Source organism: Bidens hawaiensis, unplaced genomic scaffold, assembly GCF_021521415.1.
Source record: "Bidens hawaiensis isolate Kalapana, Puna unplaced genomic scaffold, B.hawaiensis_p1.1 tig00033145_1, whole genome shotgun sequence".
Taxonomy (NCBI): Eukaryota; Viridiplantae; Streptophyta; class Magnoliopsida; order Asterales; family Asteraceae; genus Bidens; species Bidens hawaiensis.
The window spans coordinates 52449-75663 of record NW_027495669.1 but is presented as its reverse complement, the minus strand read 5'-3'; positions in this window follow the sequence as shown (position 1 = coordinate 75663).

Sequence of the window (23215 nt, the reverse complement as noted above, 5' to 3'; positions counted from 1 at the left end):
ACTAAATAATTTAATAAAAAAGTTTAAATATATAATTATCATATAATATATATCTTGGAATCTTTAACGAAAATCTAATGATATAAATATAGTTAATACGTTTGTTATATTTTTTTTGTTAAAGAATAATACATATAATATATATATATATATATGTATATATTATGAGCAAATTTATAAAGACGTTTCAATGACGAGAAAGCACCAATAATGGTGTCGGGTTTTAATAAAATTATGATGGTTTATAATTATTAAGATATACTTATAATACATATATATATATGTGTGTGTGTGTATGTGTGTGTGTGTATACATACATACATATACGAAAGCTTGTAAAGGGATTAATTAACCAGAAATGTAAACTCTAAGATGTCGGTTAAAATAAAATAATGTTTGTTTCATATTTAATAATAATTATATTAATTTATAAACCATTTAAATAGTTAAAACAATAAAATAACATAAAATACAAAAAGATGCTGGGCTGGCCGGGGCTTGGACCTGCGCCCCTGGCTGGCTCAGCCATGAACACAGGGCTAAGGTGTCAGTTGAGTATTATCTGAATACAACATATTATTTACATAAACTGATTAAACCCATATAGTTTAAGAACCCTAGAATTATCAATTGGTTAATATGCTTTCTGATTGTTTGATTAGTGTTAGGTTTTCTATTATATGGATTGAAACTAGTTTGTTACCGCCTTAATTACTTGAAACACTGATGTATTGATGATGAATGATGAATAGAACCGACGGTCAAGAACGAGATCCATATACAGTGTAAGTAGGCTACGATAATACAATTAAATATGGGGGTTGATTCGCAAGGTGAAAAAGAATGTTTGCCAGGGTTAATTGCGTTTTGATTATATGTATATAATCAATCAATCAATCAATCAAGCCCTGTATATCCCACCGCATAGCACGCTATCGATAGGGTTAGGGGAGGGTGGATGTAGGCAAGTCTTTCCTCTATCCGTGAGATAGAGACGCTGCTTCTAGAGAGACCCCCGGCCTATAAAGCTACATACAGGTAAACAGAGTAAACACACATCCTACAAGCAAAGACACTTAGCAATACATAGAATAGCAAACTACCAAAAATAGCAAGAAATTTGTAACCAATAATATTTGGGCATAAGAATCACAAGACAACATCAAACAAAAAAATACATAAACAACAAGGAATCAAGCTAGCCAAACTAGACCTTAAATACAAAGCTAAGCTAACTAGGTACCTTCCCCTAGAAAGTCGCTATCCTTAATCCTACGTCTCCACGAATCTCTATCCTGGACCATGTCCTTAGAGAGGTGCAACTCTATCAAGTCATGTCTAATTCTCTCATTCCAAGGCAATTTAGGCCTGCCTCTACTCCTCTTTCCTTCCACAATGCAGGTTTCCACTACTCTAACTGGCGCTGTTGTTGGTCTCCTTTTCACATGCCCAAACCATCTCAATCTCCCTTCCTTTATTTTCTCTGATATGCTAACTACTCCTAACCTTTCCCTAAATACCTCATTTCTAATCATATCTAATCTAGTGTGTCCACACATCCACCTCATCATCCTCATCTCTACTACCTCCATCTTGTGCGCCTGTGTCTTCTTGATGGCCCAACAGTCTGTTCCATACAACATTGCAGGTCTAACTGCGACTCTATAAAATTTCCCCTTTAATTTAGACGGGAACCGCTTGTCGCATAAAACCCCAGTGGCTTCTTTCCACCTACACCAGCCAGCTTGTATGCGGTGGGTTATGTCACTGTCTATCTCTCCATTGCTTTGGACAAACGATCCTAAATATTTAAAATTCGTTATCTGCGGAACCACCTGGTCCTCAATAGTGATATAGGTGTCCTCGCTATCGCTAGCACCACTGAAGTCACAACAAAGGTACTCTGTCTTAAAGCGACTAATTCTTAAACCTTTATCCTCTAAAGCTACACGCCACTCCTCTAGCCTTTCGTTCAAGGTTTGTTTAGTCTCAGCCACTAACACAATATCATCTGCAAAGAGCATGCACCATGGGACAGGCTCCTGAATCGACTTGGATAGCTCATCCATGACTACCGTGAAAAGAAACGGGCTTAACGCCGATCCTTGGTGTAGTCCCATCTCCACCGGGAAAAAATTTGTATCTCCTACCGGCGCACGAACACTAGCTGTAGTCCTGTCATACATATCTTTAATTAAGTCTATATACTTTCCAGGTGCCCCTCTACCTTCTAAAATATCCTAGATTAGTCTACGTGGCACACTGTCATATGCCTTTTCAAGGTCAATGAATATCATATGTAGGTCCCTCTTTTTCTCCCTATACTTCTCCATTAATCTTCTCAGTATGTGTATCGCTTCCGTTGTTGACCGTCCTAGCATGAAACCAAATTGGTTAACCATTACCTGCGTTTCTCTCCTAATTCGTGTCTCGATTACTCTCTCCCATAGTTTCATAGTATGAGCTAACAACTTAATTCCTCTGTAATTTCCATAACACTGTGCGTCTCCCTTGTTCTTGTGTAGGGGCACTACTACACTACTCCTCGCTATCGCCAGCACCACTGATTATATGTATATAACATAACACTAAAACCCCTATGCCGATTTGTTTATTTGATAAACTATATCATTACGTGATCTTATTTCCTATTTGATGTGTCGGTATAATTCATATATGATATTAAATGATTTAGTCAAATCAATTTGGATGATAACTACGTTAATTAAGGATCAAGAAACAATTGGGTTATGGGTTGATCAAAAACGGGTTTGGATCCTCGTATGGGTTATTCATATATTATAATTTTTGGATAGATTTTGAAAAAGGCCCCCGAAGTTCATGGCTGGATTCAAATTGAGTTAGAACTTAAGTTTAGGGGTGTATAATGTATATAATTCAAAGTTATAATAAAAATTAATTAAATATAATAAACAATATTAATAACTCAATAAGCGCCATGTTTTGTTGATAAAATTACTCAATCATGAAAACGGGCCGGGTATTGGTGTTTAATGCATTATATGAAAACCGGAGTTGTTACATTCAGCCCCACAAACCTGGATTCTATTCGCCATCTTCTTGACCCTAAGCTCTTAAACCCTTTATTTTTCAACTTCTGTCTTCTTTCTTCCTCATCCTGGTCCATCATCCATTTTAACACATTCTGAGTCCATGCACCAGAAGCATTTTTAGGTTCCTTTCCACTCTTTGCACTAAATCTAGATGTTGAACCTGTTGTCTTCTTGGAGTCATCTCTTTTTTCTTGTCTTTAATGAAAACTTATGTTTCTCTAATAAAGAGTTGTTATAAAATAGGTTCAAGTAGTAAAATCTTCTTTGAGAAACTTAATTACGATTAATTTGATTGATATAAAACACCTTGATTAATTGAATTTATAAAATCTTGAGAAATTGAGGTTTATTGATTTGGAATTGCTTGACTAGCTTGACTTGAACGGCTTGCAAAACAAAGTCTAATTGGGAAAGGTTTGGTAAACTTGAACTTGTTGCTGCTGTTGTTATAAGGATAAGTAGGGGTAAATGAATTGAAATTATTAGCAAAGAAGTTAATGGACAATATTGAATTGATTGCGTTTATGTTTTGGAAATTGAGTTTATATTCTAAATATTGTTGGAGCTATTTCCCTGACTATACATATGGCCATAAGGCAGTTATAGAAAATAGATTATTGATGTTGATTACGATGATTCCTTAGTTAAAACATTCTATGGTTAATAAAGATGTTATTTAATGAGACGATTTATAAGTTGTGTAAATTTCATATAAGTTATTGAGAAAAACTGAAATTTAAATAAATTGCCCTAGTGTTAATTCATAACTTAAGGATTAGTTAGAATTTAAATGATAATCAATGAGATAATACGATGAGTGAATGAGTTTTATCAAAACATAACAAATTGAGATGTTAACAACTAAGAGTTTGAAGATGATAACTTGAAATATATTTGATAGTTTTATAAATTTGATGAGTTATTTGAAATAGGTTTGATAGTTGAAAATGTGATATCATGAGTATGAGAAAACCATTTGTTTAATATATTGTGTAATATTGATATTGAAGTTATTTGTTAGTTTAATAATATGATGAGATGTGTATGAGACAAAACAAAATAATATGTTAGTTATTTCTTGATAACTTGCGAATATGATAAGATGAATATGAGAAAAACCAATCCAATGATAGAATATAAATAGCTTCAATCGACTTGTGATAATTGAGTCTTGATGAGTGAATGATTTGTACCCAATCATGAGAATAAAAATGTTTTTGAGTATGTGAATAGCTGTGATCAATAAATCTTGATTCAAATATAATTGAGTAAATGATTAAATAAATCAAATCATAAATTGTTGTTCCAATGAAATCAAGTAAACAAACAAATAAACGAATAAACAATTCTTCGATGTGTTAGGTTTCCCATGAGCTTTCCATGACATTTTATTTTCCCAAATTGTTAGCATACCAAAACAAAACAAATATGTGAGTTGGGCTTCCCATGAGCTTGTCCATGGCATTTTACTGGCCCAGTTAAATAACATATCAACAATATAATTGAGTTTGTTGGCCCATGGGTGTTACATGACGTTTTAACTGACCAAACTAAATAACGGATAAATGAATGTAAACATGAGTAGTCGAAGCATCTCGTGTATACCACAGATGATAATGCTCCATCAAAATACCACAAATAAAACGAATTGTGCAAATGAAGAGTTGGCAAACCCATGGCGTCACATGGTTTTCCACATGACTAGACATTTTAAAAGCATTAAAGCACAATAAAGAATGTAAACTTTTAGCCGATTACGTTAAACGCTTAAAGTGCCGGTTGTATGACAATTTCCACTTTGGAGGGGAATCTTGTCACACTCCCTCGCGTTAAGGGGGAAAGAGGTAAAAACAAAACATAGAAAATTCTTAAGAAACTTCCCAACAATGAAGGCAATCAACTAACATTAAATGAAAATATTTTGAGAGGAGTCGTAAAAATATTTTGAGAGTGAGACATAGTACCGGAGTTACAAAAATATTTTGAGAGTGAAGCATAGCTTAAGAGTTGTGTGTGCATGACAATAAAATAAACAATTAATTAAGCGATTAAATAAGCACTTAATCTAGAAAGTAATTACGTAAGCTGTAAACAAATAAATATAATGTAACATCCCGAAATTTACAAGAATAAATAATTAATATATTATATAATTAAGATGGAAAAGTTTACTTGAGTTAGTAGAAAAATAGTAAAATAATAAAGATGGAAGGATAAGTAGGCTAATTAGATGTAATTAATTATGGACCAAAAAGAAAATATGGGCCTAAGGTCCATGGGCTTAAGTGAGTATAAATACCCCATAAAACCCTAATCCTTTCCATTTTCATACATCTCCACACCATAGCCTACACCATCAAAACACACACTTAACCCAATTCCCGTTTTTGAGAAAAACACCCACAAAGACACAAAGATTCCCGGAGATCTAGCCATCGGATCGGTCTTAGATTTTAACCGAGTATTCCTGACATATAAATGAAGTATTCCATCGAAAAGATCTTCGATCAGAGTTCGGGAAGTCCAGTTTTTATCAGTAAAACCAGAGCAGATCAAAAGTGAAGATTCCGGCGACTGTTCAGTTGTTCCGGCGACTGTAGTGGCGGTTTCCGGCGAAGGTGAGCTGACGGGTTTGTAGATCGGGACAAGACGGTTCCGTGGTCGCTTGAATCACTCAATCAGAGTTCGTTTGATATGGTTTTGAGCATCTCGAGTGATTTCATACAAAAACCTCAAATGCATGTTTTGTTAAAAAGGTTTACTTTTCATGAACGGATTTACATGAAAATTGGTAGGATGATAGATCGGGTCTAGACAAATCGTAAAGTTGCAAACTTGAAGATTAAAATGGACTTAACGTCCTCATGGTTAAGAACATCTTGTTTAAAATAAACCTTAGATCTCGTATTGAACGTTTTTAAGCTTAAAGGTCCAAACTTTATGCTTTTTCGGGCCAAGTTTACCCGAAAAAGACCATGAGAATGATCACGGGTTGGTTAATATCATAACCAAGAATTTTACGATGAAACGGAGATGATTTTGGGGGTTAAGATCGAACAGTGGCAGCTGCTGGGAAACTTCGCCAAGTTAAGTTCGCCTAAAGCTAAGTTCGCTTAATGTTTAAGTTCGCTTAAAGCTAAAGTTCGCCTAATGTTTAAGTCCGCTTAAATTAAGTTCGCTTAAAATCTAAGTAAAAGTAATCTGATACAAGAGGACGAGTATTGATACGTGAAACTCATATACAGTTAGCCGAGCTCAGTTAAAGAAAGGGATTACGATAAGCGGAGAAAGAAACAGGATTCATGTGAGTTTCTAGCCCCACTTCCTTGTTATGTTTTTGGGGCTGTGTGCATACTCAATGTGAACGTTAATACGCTTACCTTAATTGGTAAGCGTATGCTATAATGATTGATGTGTTGGTATGTAGGAACGTTATGAATGAATGCTTGTCGGTGCGTGAACGATATTCGGATATTGCACGTATCGACAGAAAGGTAATATGTAGTATGCCAAGTATGAAATATGTATCTATGAAAGTACGCGATGAATATATAATATGAAAGGTAAGTATGGTTAGAAAGGGAACCGACGCTAATAATGTCGGCGAATGTAGGGAACCGACGCTAATAATGTCGGCGAATGTAGGGAACCGACGCTAATAATGTCGGGGAATGTAGGGAACCGACGCTAATAATGTCGGCGAATGTAGGGAACCGACCCTAATGATATCGGTGAAGGTTATAGGGCGGAAGGCTCTTTAATATGTATGTGTATGATGAAAGTATGTATGTAAATATGAAAGAAGAATGAAAGTACGTAAGTATGCAAGTATGTAGTTATGAATGTATTGTATGTTATGTGATTAACTAGAACTCACTCAGCGTAGCTGACTTTTAGTATGCACACAGGTGAGTAGAATGAGGCAGCTCGCTTGAGGGAACACGTGGCATTGAATAAGAGGCTGGCATCGGAGGACTCACGACGTTTAAGTTTAATGTTTTTTTTATTTTGAAAGACGAGATGTTGTTTTAAGACAAGTTATGGTTTGTTACGAAATGTTTTATGAAAGTTTTAATATTCCGCGAAAGTTTTACTTAACTCTGATGTTTAGAACTGTGTTTATGAGTAAATCCAACGCCCAAAGTGAGGCACCGGGAACGGGGCCTTACATATAACACATAAGGTAAACAAATAAGCACGTATGAGGTCCTAAGCATGTTTCTAGGGCACCACTAATGACCTATCTTAAACTTTTTGCTCTGATACCAATCTGTCACACCACAACCTAAGGTAGAAATGCCGGGGTGTGAACTGATTGTTCACAGCTCACAAGGTACTATCATGCAAATTAATATATGACTATCTCTGTTTAATTTACTTAAATGACAATCTCTGTTTAATTTATTTAAATAAACAAATTGCAATTGCTCGTCATCAAGTCTAAAGAAATTACAAAACAAGATCAAATAGTTATTGTATAAATTTTATATCCTAAAAGTCATCTCTAAGTGATCGTCATCTTGATAAACAATCCAACCTGAATACCTACAAATGCGTACACAATATATATTTTTGTCAACACGAGATTGAGTGAGAAAATCACCAGTTTTGATTACAATAATGTATAAATAAATAGAAAAAACTGTTATCTATGAGTATAAAGAATCAAACCATAGCATGAAAATATTTCAAACAGATAATAATGTGTCGGCTAGACGTTGCCAGGTCAATCAAGTGTTGGTTACCATAATTGAGTTGTCAGTGAAACCATTGCCAAACGATCGGATGCCGACCATTATGACATGATGTGATAATAATGATAAATTATGGACCTCTTTGAATGCGATAAATAAGCACATATACATATGGCAATTAGCAAGTAGTCATTCAATTTATGCACAACACAAATATTAACAGTTTGCATTTGAGAAAATGATACAAATTGTAATTTGATAATTGGTACGCACAAGTCCCCAAAAGTTTGTAAAACAAGTAAAAAGGGGAGTGATTAATCACCTTAACGGATGAACAAAAGATCAATGGATCATGTGAGAAAGCTAAACCCTTCGGGATTTACCGTCAAGGATTCCTAGTTAGAAATAGATAATATAAATTAATTATAAATGATATAACAAATATAATGAATTTAGGATTTCGATGACATGAGTTATGTTTGTGATTAGTATGTTAGTGATTAAATGATTGATCTCTATGGTTATTGTTATTACAAAATCAATATTATCATTCACCATTTATTTATTAGATTATTAGCTTTATTATCTATAGAATACCAGTAATAAACAATTTATAAATAAAACATGAGATAGAATACAATTATATAAATATTAAATAATGAAATGTTTTAATAAATATAATGCAATTATATAAATAAGTATAACTTGTAACTAAATAATTTAATTAAAAAGTTTAAACATATAATTATCATATAATTTATATCTTGGAATCTTTAACGAAAATCGAATGATATAAATATCATTAATACGTTTAATACGTTTGTTATATTTGTTTTGTTAAAGAATAATACATATAATATATATATTATAAGTAAATTTATAAAGACGTTTCAACGACGAGAAAGCACGAACAATGGTGTGGGGTTTTAATAAAATAATGATTGTTTATTATTATTAAGATATACTTATAATACATACATATATTATATTATACATACATACATACATACATACATACATACATACATACATACACGAAAGCTTGTAAAGGGATTAATTAACCAGAAACGTTAACTCTAAGATGTCGGTTAAAATAAAATAATGTTTGTTTCATATTTAATAATAATTATAATAATTTATAAACCGTTTAAATAGTTAAAACAATAAAAGAACATAAAATACAAAAAGATGCTGGGCTGGCCGGGGCGAAGAACAAGATCCAGAAATAGTACAAGCACGCTACGATAATACAATTAAATATGGGGGCTTGATTCGCGAGGTGAAGAAGAAGGTGTACTAGGGTTTAATTGCGTTTTGTTTATATGTATATAGCCCCCTATGCCGATTTGTTTATTTGGTAAACTTTATCATTACATGATCTTATTTCCTAATTGATGTGTAGGTATAATTCATATATGATATGTAAACGATTTAGTCAAATCAGTTTGGTTAATAACTACGTTAATTAAATATCAAGAAACAATTGGGTTATGGGTTGGTCAAAAACGGGTTTGGATCCTGGTATGGGTTATTCGTATATTATAATTTTTGGACTGATTTTGCAAAAAGGTCCCTGAAGTTCATGGCTGGATTCAAATTGAGTTAGAACTCAAGTTTAGGGGTGTATAATGTATATAATTCAAAGTTATAATAAAAAATAATTAAATATAGTAAACAATAATAATAAAATATTAATAACTCGATAAGCGTGATGTTTTGTTAATAAAATTACTTGATCTTGAAAACGGGTCGGGTATTGGTATTTAATGCACTATATGAAAACTCGAGTTGTTACATTCAGCCCCATGAACTCGGTTTTTGTTCGCCGTCTTCTTGACCCTAAGCTTTTGAACCATTTATTTTTCAACTTCCGTCTTGTTTCTTCCTCATCCTGGTCCATCATCCATTTTAACATATTCTGAGTCTATGCACCAGAAGCATTTTTCAGGTTCCTTTCCACTCTTTGCACCCAATCCAGATGTTGAACTTGTTGTCTTCTTGGAGTCATCTCTTTTTGCTCGTCTTTTCATTGCGATTATGGAAGTCCCACAAAATGAAAACTTATGTTTCTCTTGATGCCTTCTTTTCTTCACTTTATTTCCAAAAAGAATCATCCATAACCTCATCTAATCAACTCTCACCTACACCAAACAAACAATAAAACACAAACCAGATTATTAGATAAAATCTTTGGTCAACCACAAACATTTTCGGTTAACCAAAAACCAAGGGAGATTTTTAGGGTTATTGGACCTATTTGGGTTCTAATTAACCCAGAAAACGTGTTTGAAGATGGGTATTGTTTACCCAGAAACTATGAACCCAGAAAAGTGGAGAAGGGTTGAATATATGTGTTTTGGACAAGTCTGGGATTCTAATCGAATAGTTTAATCTACTCTAATCGAAAAGAGATTCGATTAGAATATGTTGGTTGATAACTGATACTCAAGGAAGATGTAATCAAATGGGAATTCGACAAGAAATGTTTGGCCAGAAAATGTGTTAAGGGAAAAGTAATCGAATCACCATTCGATTAGAAAAGTTTTGTGTTGAAATTTTAACAAAGGACCATTTAATCGAATGACCATTCGATAAGAAAAGATTTTGTATAATATTTCTAAAGGAAATTGTAATCGAATGAGGATACGATTAGAGACAACTGAGTGAGAAAATGTGCTAAGGGCAATGTAATTGAATGCCCATTCGACAAGAAAAGGACTTGGACTGAAAATGTATCAAAGGACAAAGTAATCGAATCACAATTCGATTAGAAAGAACTTGGGACTAAAAACTTACAAGGAAAATGTAATCAAATTGAGACTTAGATAAGGAATTCTAATCGAATCAAATTATAATTCCAATCTAATCGAACCACCATTCGATTTGATTAGATTAGAACTTTACATTAGATTAGATAAGGCAAAACCTAACTTTCTTATATGACCTGGATCCTAATCTATCCACTCACACATCATTATAATTGAATAAACATTCGATTGGATTGATCTATGATTCGATTAGAGTAAGTCCTCATTTGATTACACTTGTTTACACCACCGGTTTGGTTAAATCAACACGGCCAACCCGGTTATGACCCGTGAGAGTTACACTTTGGGCAACGACTGAAATCTGCTTAAATTGTTTAACTGGTAAATGACGAACATAAAAGGATGGAATTATTATTTATAAATAATATGGTTTATTTACCAATTAAATAAACTAGTATGGTTTTTTAAACTAGAAATAAATCGAGTCGGGCTCTTGGCCCATTTATAGTTTTACAAGTGTCATATAATTATGATTATAATAATAACCTAAAACTAACTCGTTTGGTTCGTCGCCCAGCACCGTTAGTTGAACCTCGGTGTCTCTGTCGGTAATTTATTAACCGAGGTAAACTTAAATTAGTTGTCTATTTACAATTATATTTTGTTTGGCTTGACTCGTACTCGTATTGTTTTTAATCGAATCATGTACGATCCCTAAAATTGTTGAGTACTGGTTTCAATATTCCACTACGTAATCTTTTATTAATATGATTAATAATTATGAAACCTTTATAATTAAAACCGGGTTTAATTGATAAACCGTGACTGATCACCACTGAAACCCAACAATGAGTTTTTTTAAGAAAGAAAGTTTTGTGTAAATGTAATGATATTCTGTGAAAGTATTAATAAACTTTGATAATTAAACTATGTTCATGTGTAATTCCAACTGTAAGTAAGGTGTCCGTTTTGGGGCCTTACACAAATCAATCACAAATGAAAATACAATATATAAAGATAAATATCATGTTGCCAATCCGAGAAGTGAAACAGACAGAGTAACGAGGAAATTTACCAAAACGTTTACCTATGAACGAGATAAACGAGTCTAATTATAAAAAAAAACTTAGACAATTTTACATAGACTCTTTGCGAAACCGTCTAGTTTCGTTAATTACATTCTTAACAAACATAACATAAGAAAGTAACTAAGTTTCACAGGTTAATCGTGCCAGTTTCACGAATTGACATGTTCGGTAGTTTGGCGTACTTTGAAACTTGCGAAATTGTTGCTAAAACATAAATTCATTAAATCTCAGCTAGTGCATTCTTTTTACTTTGTCAATATTCAATCCAAAAGCATATGATCGTGAGACCCAACATTTGGTGATCAAAGCAAGAACACAAAGAACACGGTGATTTCACTATCAATCAATTTCTTATACTTGATTTAGTTGGGAAATGATGATTACAATGAAAACTCCATAGTAGTCACACACTAAACCCTAAAAGCATTATGTATTAATTCTCCCCTAAAGGTCTAATTTACCATTTAACCCGTATAATAGCCTTTTGCCACACACTAACCCACACCATCTATTGATATATTCGTTTTAGCCTTGAATTTAGAGGTGGTAAATGAGTTGGGTCGGGTCGAACGATTCATGGTTAAAATGAGTCATGGGTCAAAATGAGTTTGAGTCAGAACGGGTCAATTAAAAAAAGGGATGTTTTGGTTTGGGTCGAAATAGGTTAGAGTCAGATCGGTTTTCTTGTGAACGAGAATAATGGCGGAAACATTTTTGTTTTTTATTTATATTTTAAGTTATGATTTTTTTTATTGCTTTTTTTTGAATTTTTTTAGGGGTTTTCTATTAAGATCAAAAACTCTAAAAAACAATATTCATGAATAATAATAAAAAATATTATAACTCAAAATATAAATCATAAACAAAAAATGTAAAAAGACTAAAATGTTTCCTACGTGGTACTCGTTCCATTAAAAAAAACCCACTTAGTATCAAACTGAAACCGAAAAAATATACGAAAATGAAACAAAAATCCAAAACAGGACCACATCAATCAAAATCGAAAAAATCAATAAAAACGAAACTAAAAGAATTCAAACTGAACAAAAACGAAACTGAAAAAATGGACAAAAACGAGTCCGGAATCGACCAAAAAGAAACAAAAGAAACCAAAACCCAACTCGTCCTGTGTGAAAACTCATGTTGGCATGAAACCTAAACCGAACCCATTCCAATCCGAAACTCATTTCTTGCCAAAACATGTCTTGTACGAAAACTCGTTCCGATCAGAAACCTGTCACTTTTCCTAAGGACACTAACCCACATCGACACATTTCTTTTAACTTGTCGACCCATTTTAACTCGATAATAATAGAATGGAATTTCAAATGACTCATTTTGACCCATTTTGTTAAAACATTTGACCCAAACCAACTCATTTAAATTTTAAAATAACTCAAAGTGACCAATTTAAAAAGGTTTAGGTCAAGATTGTCACCCCTAACTTTGATCATATTGTAAATATGTTTGATATGCATCAGTCTCAATCTAAGACCTTACACTTCTTTTTTAGACCTAAATCCGTATTACTATTGTTGAGCCACAAATAATTAAGTACTAAGGATATGTTATTCTAGATAACAAGTGTGGATCAGTTATGCTTTTGAAGAACTCCAGGGTTATGTCAGAATCAAGGATCCTCATAAATTGATACTCTCAACTATTGTTTCTTGTACGAAGGTTGATATTTAGCAAGTACAATGGCTCCAAGACTTAGTCCACCACCTATTTCGCTACTGGACTTCTCAAGCACGTGGTCAAATGGCACGAAGGTAGTGAGTGGGAAGATGGCGGATTAATATGAGGAATTAGTTAGTTGTTATTATTGTTAAATACAGAGTAATGATCAAAGCTAGGTCACTTCATAACGTTCTGATTTACTCACTTACTGCTGATATTCGCAAACACTCTCTCTAGTAGTTCGAACACACACTTAGTGTTCTTGTAATCTTTGATCATAAACTCCACCATTGTAACCCGATTTTTTTACATTAATAAAGTGGTGATAGACGATTTGTCATCACCTGGGGTTTTTGTGCCGGCGATCCGAACAAGATCAAGGGCTTTTCCTCGCAACAAATCTGTGTGTATGTGTTTGTGATCAATACATATTCCTTTTCATCATCATAGCACTATACCTCACCTAACGAATTTGGATACATTATCCTTGGTAGATTTTTATCCAAAACAATTTGGCGCCTACCGTGGGGCAATTGGTGCTATAATCCGTATTATTTTCTATCATTATTCAACTTTTCATATCCATATCATTATCAATGACCTGTCAACAATCTTCCGCTTCATCCACTATGCCTTCATTAGTTTCTCACCCACTAAGAACCTTACCACCGATGCCTCCTCCGCTAGCAGCAGATCCAAGAACCACCGCGGTTGGAAACAAGACACAGCTTCCAGTGTTCCAGAGCTTAAATACCACTGCTGCCACTTCGGTGGTTAACTCTAACAATGATGTTTCTGTTATGTTTTCACAAGTTAAAGCATATATGGAACAGCAAAACTGAACGAATCAGAAGATTCTTCGTGAGATAGAAGATCTCAAGACAAAAAAGAGGCCACTGGAAGATTAGACTCCTTTGATGCCTAGAATGTTGGGTGTCACCACGCCAGGGTCTATGGGTCAGCAGGCTCCAGGATCCTCATACCTTCAGCAGGGGTCTATGAGTCAACAGGCTCAAGGATCCTCGTATCACCGAAAAGGATAATCAATCCTTCAACCAGGATCCTCTGGGTTATTCCACCAAGAATCATTCAACCAACAACCTCAAGGATCCTTCTGGCAGAGTCAGGGACCCACAATGATTGAACTGCAAAGGTCCTCAGAGGTCCATGAAGGAGATATAATCCCCATGCAGACTATTGCATCGGGTGGACCAACCCCATAGCGGAGGCTTCCTATCAAAGCTATTCTTCTGGGATGCCGATGTTCACTTAACAAACAGGTAACCCTATGATCACGTATCCTTAAACACTAACCTCGGTTCCATGCAGAATACAGGTATCAACCAGGCTTATGGCTAAGGAACTTCAAAAGCTTAAGGATATGATACACAGCGTGCCAGGAGTGGTACGTCCAATTCCAGAAATACAAGGGAGTCACAAGTTATCCAAATTCGCTCCACCTATATGTGATATGGAGATCCCAAAGTGCTTTCAAACCCCCCAACATGAAAGTGTATGATGGGACCACTGATCTAGAGGAACATGTGGCTCAATATAGAGAAAGGATGGAGATTAATCCAATTCCCGAAAGACTTAAGGAAGCTTTCCTGTGCAAGGGTTTTGGATCCACGCTAACAGGATCTGCACTTAAACGGCTGCTAAGTCTTCCTCCTTATTTTGTTAATTCTTTTTCACATTTAGTTAACTTGTTCAACCGTCAGTTTTCTTGTAGTAGGAAATTTGAAAAGTTAACTAGTGATTTGTATTGAATTGTCCAACTACCTGATGAATCCTTAAGGGATTTAGTTACGAAGTTTGGTAGGGAAGCTCTAGAGATCCCTAATCTTGATATGGCTACAGTTGTTGAAGCATTCAAGATTGGACTTCAAAGGGGCTCCTAATGTAATGCTAAATGTTTATGTTTCCCATGTATATTTTATTTAATATTTTAATAGTTTTTGGTCGTTTTTAGTCAAGATTTTTATACTACTAACATTTTTATGTTTCGTAGGTTTCGGGATTTGATCGTGATTAAAAAGGGCAAAAAACGAGCTAAAACGAGCTGAAACGGAGATCAGGAACGCGTCAAAAAGGAGCCAGAACAGAGAACCGGTCAGATCGGGCTGGTCTGACCGGCCCCCTTGGTGGAGCACGCGCGCCGCGCGACCGGGGAGTCTAAAGCCCGTCCCGCGGCGCCTAGGGGTCACTGATGGGTTTTTAATTCGTTTTTCAACTAGTTGGGCCTTGTTTTGGGTATTTAAACACCTTTAACTTAAACCTGACATAACCTGGAAACCCTTGGCCGATTTTAGAGAGTTCTTGGAGCATCTTTCGCGTTTGTTGGTGATTTTGAAGGCAAGAGGACATCCGGTGAAGAGCTACACGTTCACGTTCGAGTTTACGGGTTTTATCATCTTCGATTCCCCGTTACTTATATTTTCACCATGTTTTCGTTATTATTCATTTTGTTTGATTTAGACTTTATGATGCTAGGCTAAATTCCATAGACTGCCTAGGTCGTGATGAACCTTAGTTCGGTTTGATTTTTATTTGAATTTCGTTTCGTTATGGATTTTATGTTCTAAGTAAACTGTTGATTTTTGAATTAATTGATGTGTTTGATTGCTTGGTTTTGTTTACTTGAATTTATTGTTTCACATTGCCCTTGTTGATTGTTTCATAGGATAGGGTTTTGTTAGGTCATTTACTGTGTGTTCTTGGCTAGTTTGTGATTAATATGCATTAAAATCATAGAAACAATAAAATCAAGTAAATAGATAAAAGTGAACTGCCAGCCTAGAAAGCTGTAAAGTGATAGGCTATTAATAGATCTTTGCTTGTCGGGATTGCTAGATTTATTTCTTCGTAAGGAGTCCGTCTAGATTTGATTGTCATCTTAGTCTATTAAATTAATTGAGTCTGCTTTGCTATCTTTTGAATTCCACGTTATAAAGTAGGTTTTCGTCATAAAAGATACTTAGACATAAGCGTTTAAATAACCGTAAGGAAGTTTAATATAAAACTGGTGAGTCTTAAAACTTGTTAGAAATCCATAGGCTTCTTCTTGAAGTTCAAGGGTCATGTTCGGGTTTTCTGTCAATGGTCTATTTTATGATCCCGGCTCCATAACTTGCGTTTTTCCATTTAAATTAATAATCATAACTTTGGGGATTCTGGTCTGAGTAGTTATCTTTGTCATCTGATTTAATCTAAGTGTTTAATTGTTTATTAGTTTAAAATTAATTAGGGTTTAAGGTTTTTAATAATTATTTAATAAGTAATGATTATGTTTTATTATTATTATTATAATAATTAGGTTTAGGGTTTATTATTATATTATTTGTTTTATTAATAGTTAATTAAAGTAATCATTAGTTAATTATTATTAGAGTTTTAATTTATTAATATTAAATTCCCCCTCAAATATTATTAATAAATAGTCGTGTCTTGTAATTGAGTCTAATTTGCTAGTTTCGTAATTTAAAGAGTCTCATGGGTTCGATATCCGGACTTACTTAGCTGTATTAGAGTCGACCGGTTCACTTGCCAGTTAGTAGTTTAAGTTGAGTTTAAGGGTCTAGAGTATTACTTAGTGTCTAGATTAGTATAATTTTAGTTAATAATTAATTGACTACTTTTAGCACATCAGCTCCCCCTTTTATGACGAACTTGTGATGACTCTATGCAAGACTTTAGATGAAGTCAGAAATAGGGCACTAAGGTTCATAAGGCTAGAGGATGACAAGAAGGTCCAATACCGGTTAAGAGTTTCAACTAAACAAGAGTCGCCTAACCAGAAAAAAGGATCCCCATTCACAAATAACAACTCGAAGCCATACTCCAAATTCAATAACCAAAATGTTCAGGCAGTTGAAGAAGGAGATGATGATGATGAGGATTATCCAAATATTTCTGAGTATTGCTTCTCTGTGGATACTCATGGCTTAATTTGTGACATGAAAGATCTTGGAGAGAAGGAAAGGTGGCCTCTGAATAATGAGAAGTCAACGACCTTCAAAGACAAATCCAAATGGTGTGCATTCCATGAGGATTTTGGCCATCAGACTGATGATTGTATTGGTTTAAGGAGGGAAATTGGATACCTAAGCAAGGGTCATTTCAAGGAGCTCTTGGGAAGAAAGAAGTCCAGGACTCAGGATCCTGAAGAGGTCCCAAAAAAAGCGGCTCCACCCCCACCAAATGCACAAGTGATCCACTTTATCTCCAGGGGCTCAGATATATGCGGCACTTCTTTCTCATCAGCAAAAATACACACTAAAGAGATCAAGCTGGAGAAAGGGGAACGACCGGTCATATCCACCACTTTGACGACCGACAAAAGAATATTCTTTGATGAAGAAGATATGACAACCATACATGATCATCACCATGACGGTTTGATTGTAACTTTATTCATTTCTAACCATTATGTACGCAGGATCTTGGTGGACGGTGGAAGCTCGGTCAATATCATACAACACGACATGCTGTAGAAAATGAACATCCCCGATTCAGAATTCATTCCGAGAACGTCGGTCCTAGTTGGCTTCAGCGGTTAAACCAAGAAAACATTGGGGGACAATTAACTCCCAATATACATTGAAGGGTTAAACTCTTACCAAAAGTTTTGTGTTATTAATAATATGTCTTGTTGTAATGTTATTCAAGGTAGGCCGTGGCTCCACGGAATGAAGGCTGTAGCCTCTACTTACCATCAATTTATCAAGCTGCCGACTCCTTGGGGAATAGTAAGGATAGATGGTGATTAAGTGGAGGCCAAGAACTATTATTCTTCGTCCATGAAGCCAGCAGCTAAACAGACGATACAATAGCAACCATAGCAGCATCCTTGGGACGTGCTGGAAGCCCGAGAGCAAGATATAAAAGAAGTATCCTTAGACTTTGAGGATTCAGATGTGAAGGTGTTCCTAGGATTCAATATCCCTAATGAGATTGAAGAGGATATAATATACTTCCTGAAACGACAAAGATCCCCATTTGCTTTCAAACGTTCTGACATGATAGGTATTTCTAAGGAGGCAATTACCCATAAGTTAGGCCTTGATCATTCTATTAAACTCGTCCATCAGAAGCAAAGAAAATTCACTCCTGAGAAGAACACGATCATACAAGAATAAGTTGAAAAACTTCTTAAGGCCGATATGATTAGAGAGGTTAAATATCCTTGTTGGTTGGCTAATATGGTTGTTGTTTCAAAAATGAATGGAAAGTGGAGGGTGTGTGTCTATTTTACTGATTTAAACAAGGCATGCCCCAAGGATCCTTTCCTGTTACCACATATAGACTCCATAGTGGATGCGACGGCAGGACATGAGATGCTTACTTTCGTGGATGCTTCCTTTGGATTTCAACAAATTCAGATGGAACCATCTGATCAGGAGGATACAACATTCATGACTCCTACCGGTATAAACTGTTATATTTCTATGTCATTTGGACTAAGAAATGCAGGGGCAACATATCAAAGATTGGTCAACATGATGTTCAAGGATAAGTTAGGCAAAACCATGGAAGCCTACATAGATGACATGGTAGTGAAGTTGAAGAAGGCTGAGGATCACCTCAGAGATCTTGAAGAAGCATTCAATATCCTGGATCAGTACAACATGAATCTGAACCCGTCAAAATGCCATTTTGGTGTTAAGGCTGGGAAGTTCTTAGGATACACGGTGACCAAAAGGGGAATTGAAGCGAGCCCCAAGCAGATAGAAGTCATCATCAACTTAAAGTCTCCTGTGAATGCTAAAGATGTCCAAAGGTTGACGGGAAGAATAGCTGCTCTCAACAGATTCATTTCCAAATCCTCAGAGAAGTGCAAGGAATTCTACGATATCTTGAGGAAGAACAAGAAGTTTGAATGTACTCAGAAGCATGAAGATCCAATAAAGGCTCTTAAGGATTATCTATCCTCAGCGCCTGCTTTAATGAAACCAATAAATGGTGAACCGATGTCCCTGTATTTAGCTGTGTCAGGTAATGCTGTCAGCACTGTTCTGGCCAAGGATCATGAAGGACAACAGCACCCGTTGTATTACGTAAGTAAAATCCTCTTGGATGCTGAGGTCAGGTATTCTCACCTTGAAAAGTTAATTCTTGCTTTGATTATGGCCTCAACCAAGTTGAGACATTATTTTGACACACATACTATTATTTTGAGAACTAATTATCCTGTTAAAAATGTGCTTAGAAAGCCAGAATTGTCAGGAAGGATAGCCAAATGGGCAGTGAAGCTTAGTGCATATGATATTCAGTACGAGCCCAGAACAGCCATTAGTCACAAGCGCTTGCAGACTTTGTGGCTGATTTCAGTAGTGACATGCAGGAAGAAGCTGATTTGGAAGTTCAGCAACTAGAAGAAATCAAGGATCCTTGGATCCTCTTCACAGATGGAGCATCCAACGTATGGGGTACAGGATTGGGTATCCTACTGAAATCGCCACAGGGGGGGGCATAATACCCCAGTCCATTGCATGTGCGTTACAAGCCACCAACAACGAAGCAGAACACGTAGCACTTATTGCAGGTTTAGTTTTAGCCAAACATATGAAGATTAGGTACCTTCATGTTTATATAGACTCTTTACTGATAACTAACCATTTTAACGGTTCTTACACCGTAAAAGGTGAGAATATAGTAAGATATTTAGAAATTGTGAAGGAATTAGAAAAATCCTTCGAAATGTTTAGTATCTTACAGGTACCAAGAGAAAAATATGTTGGGGAAGATGCCTTAATAAACTTAGCATCATCATTGAAGATTCCGGATGATTTAAAGATACCTATCATTCATATATTGTCTCCGGCAATTGAAGAACAGAAAGCTATGGAGGTAACTACGGATTATACGGAAGAACTTAAAGATTCCACACCCTCTCCAAAAGCAGAATCTTGGATCCTTCCAATCAAGAAATTCCCCCAAGATGGAGAAATCCCCACGGGAGAAAATCCTAAAGCTTTCAGGTTAAAGGTCTCACAATTAATTATTTTACAAGATATTGTGTATAGAAAATCTCTTGCAGGTCCCTATTTAAGATGTATTGAGGATCCTGAGATACAAGAGGTACTCTAAGACTTCCACGAAGGCGATTGCGGCAACCACACAGGAGGAAGAGCATTATTCTCCAGGATACTCAGGACTAGATACTTTTGGCCAACAATGAAGAGGGACGCAATGGAATACTCAAAGAAGTGTGATGCTTGCCAAAGGCATGGAAACATCCCTTACCAGACAGCGGAGCCTATGTATCCTATATCCTCCTCATGGCCTTTCATGAAATGGGGAAAGGATATTGTGGGCAAGTTACCAAAGGCGCAAGGTGGAAAAGTCTTTATGCTTGCCATGACAGACTACTTCTCTAAATGGATTGAAGCAGAGGCATTCGTACAAGTCTGAGAAAAGGAAGTTATATCCTTCATTAAAAGAAATATTATAACTAGATTTGGTATCCATTCTGAAATTATTTGTGATAATGGTTCCCAGTTTATCGGGAAAAGAACAACTAACTTTTGTGACAGCTGGTGCATTAAGATGATCACCTCAACACCAGTTCATCCTCAAGCTAACGACCAGGTAGAGTCAAGTAATAAGATCATCATCAACAATTTGAAGAAAAGTTAGGTTCCAAGAAAGGCAAATGGGCAGAAGAACTTCCTTATGTTCTTTGAGCTAATAGAACAACACCAAAGAATGCAACAGGTCAAACACCTTTCTCCTTGGTGTTTGGCTCAGAAGCTGTAATCCCTACAGAGATGGTGGTTCCTACAGCTAGAACAAGGGTCCGTGATCCTTAGGCCAATGAGGAAGTACATCTCCAAGATCTCGAAACTGTGGAAGAATTGGGGGACCTAACCAGAATTAGAATGGCCGCTTGTCAGAAAAAAGTGGCCGGGGCATACAACAAAAACGTAAGGATTAGAAGATTCCAATAAGGAGATCTATTCTTGAGGAAAGTCTTTCAAAATACAAGCAATCCAGCCGATGGAAAGCTAGCTCCTAAGTGGGAAGGTCATTATATAGTGAGTCAGAAGCTGGAAAGGGGGCATATCATCTGCCGACTATGGAAGGCAACAGGTTACCAAGAGCATGGAATGTTATCCATCTCAAAAAGTACCTTTTCTAGTCAGGATCTAGTATCCTTAGTCAGACATCCATCAAGGATTGAGGATCCTAAAATTGGCAATATCTATCTGATCACTTATTCATTTCAAATTCTCATTATTAGTTTAAGAATAATGTAACCCTAACAATTATATTTTCCAAGTTTTAAGTAACAATGCAGATTCCTATAAGAGGATCAATGACTAAGAGGTTGGCCACCTCTCCTCTACGTTTAAGGTACTTTATTATTTCCCTTGGCCTAGCCCACGATTAAGGTATGACCCCCGGTGGTCATATCTTCCAAGGTTTAAAGGTTTTCCCTTTCTTATAAATTAGAGTTTCTACACTCTTGCCTGGAGCGCACGATTATCCAACGTATAGTTCGGGGCAACGGGACCAGTACACACTTAGTGGCTGACAATTTCGTTGTCTTCGGCTATATGGAGGATCCTACTATTTATGATAGATGTACCATACCACCAGTTTATAAAATTTTCATGTTATCTCAAGACAAAGGTTTCTAACATTTTCATGTTAGCTAAGGTTTTGACGTTTTCACGTCACTTACGTTTGGGCCAGTCCCCTGTTTGGGCGTGCCCCCAGTTTTTGGGCTTGTCCCCAGTTTAACACCAGTTTGGGCTTGTCCCCAGTTCACGGGCTTGTCCCCAGTTTGTTGGGTTTAATCCCAGTTAAATATCATAAGTTATCTGAATCAGGTATCCTAAGTTCAGTTACGATGATCGCAGAAGCATCCGGACTTATAGTTTCAAGTTCTATAATTTGTTCCTACAAGGATCAAATGGAATTCAACATTTGTGGTAACTTAGGTCTAATCGGGACTTATGGTATGACTTCTACTTATCAGTTTACATTTATTCAGATGAGATCTTTATAAATTCTATTATACAATGAATAAAGATCCTTAACTTATGTTTGCAAGGATATTCTATCCTGAAAACTTTAAGAGTATTTCTCAAAACTTTCAATAAGAATAAAAACTATATCAAACTTATTTTTAAAGTAACAAATAATAGGCAAATAGTTATAAGCTACTATTTATTTTACTTACTTGCGGTTACCAAAGGTTTTAACCCGGACTTCACCATTCGAAGATGGACCATCCATCCGGGTTAAGATAAATTGTTACTAACAGTTCAACCAAGTGCAGGAAAATAAAACAGGGGCCTCAAAGGCTTCATCCCCACAAACAGAGGATCCCTCCACCTTTTCTACCCCTGATAATTGTCTTAAGGATCATAGATCCTTTACCCTAGCTTACTATTATCTTAAAGTACACAACCAAACATCATGAAAACATCAACAAAATAAAAAAAGCGGGCTTTGGCCTTGTCTTTATCATCCTTCATTGCCCGTCTCCACAACATCTCTATCAGTTGCTTCTTTTCCTTCATCCTTGTCACCAGTATCCTTAGCACCACTGGTCCCAGCTTCACCCTCCTCAGCAATCTTGTTCTCTTCACCAGCATTCTCCTCTTCCATTGCCACTCCCAACCTGGCCAATTAGGATTTCTTCCATTCGTCCATTTCCCAATTAGCCCTGTCAAACGAAGGATCATTTGCTTCAGTCACGAACTGGATCCTTTCTTGCAAGATCAGCTTCGCAACAGACTTTTTTGCTTCGTCAGTTGCTGCCTTGATTACGTCCTTCATATTCATCTCCATGGCTAGAACTTGGGTGTCAGCCTGCTTCTTCTCCTTTATATGCTTCGCAACAATCTTGTCCTTGTCAGCCGCGAGGGTCCTCATACCAGTCAGCGTATCTTCAAGCTCCT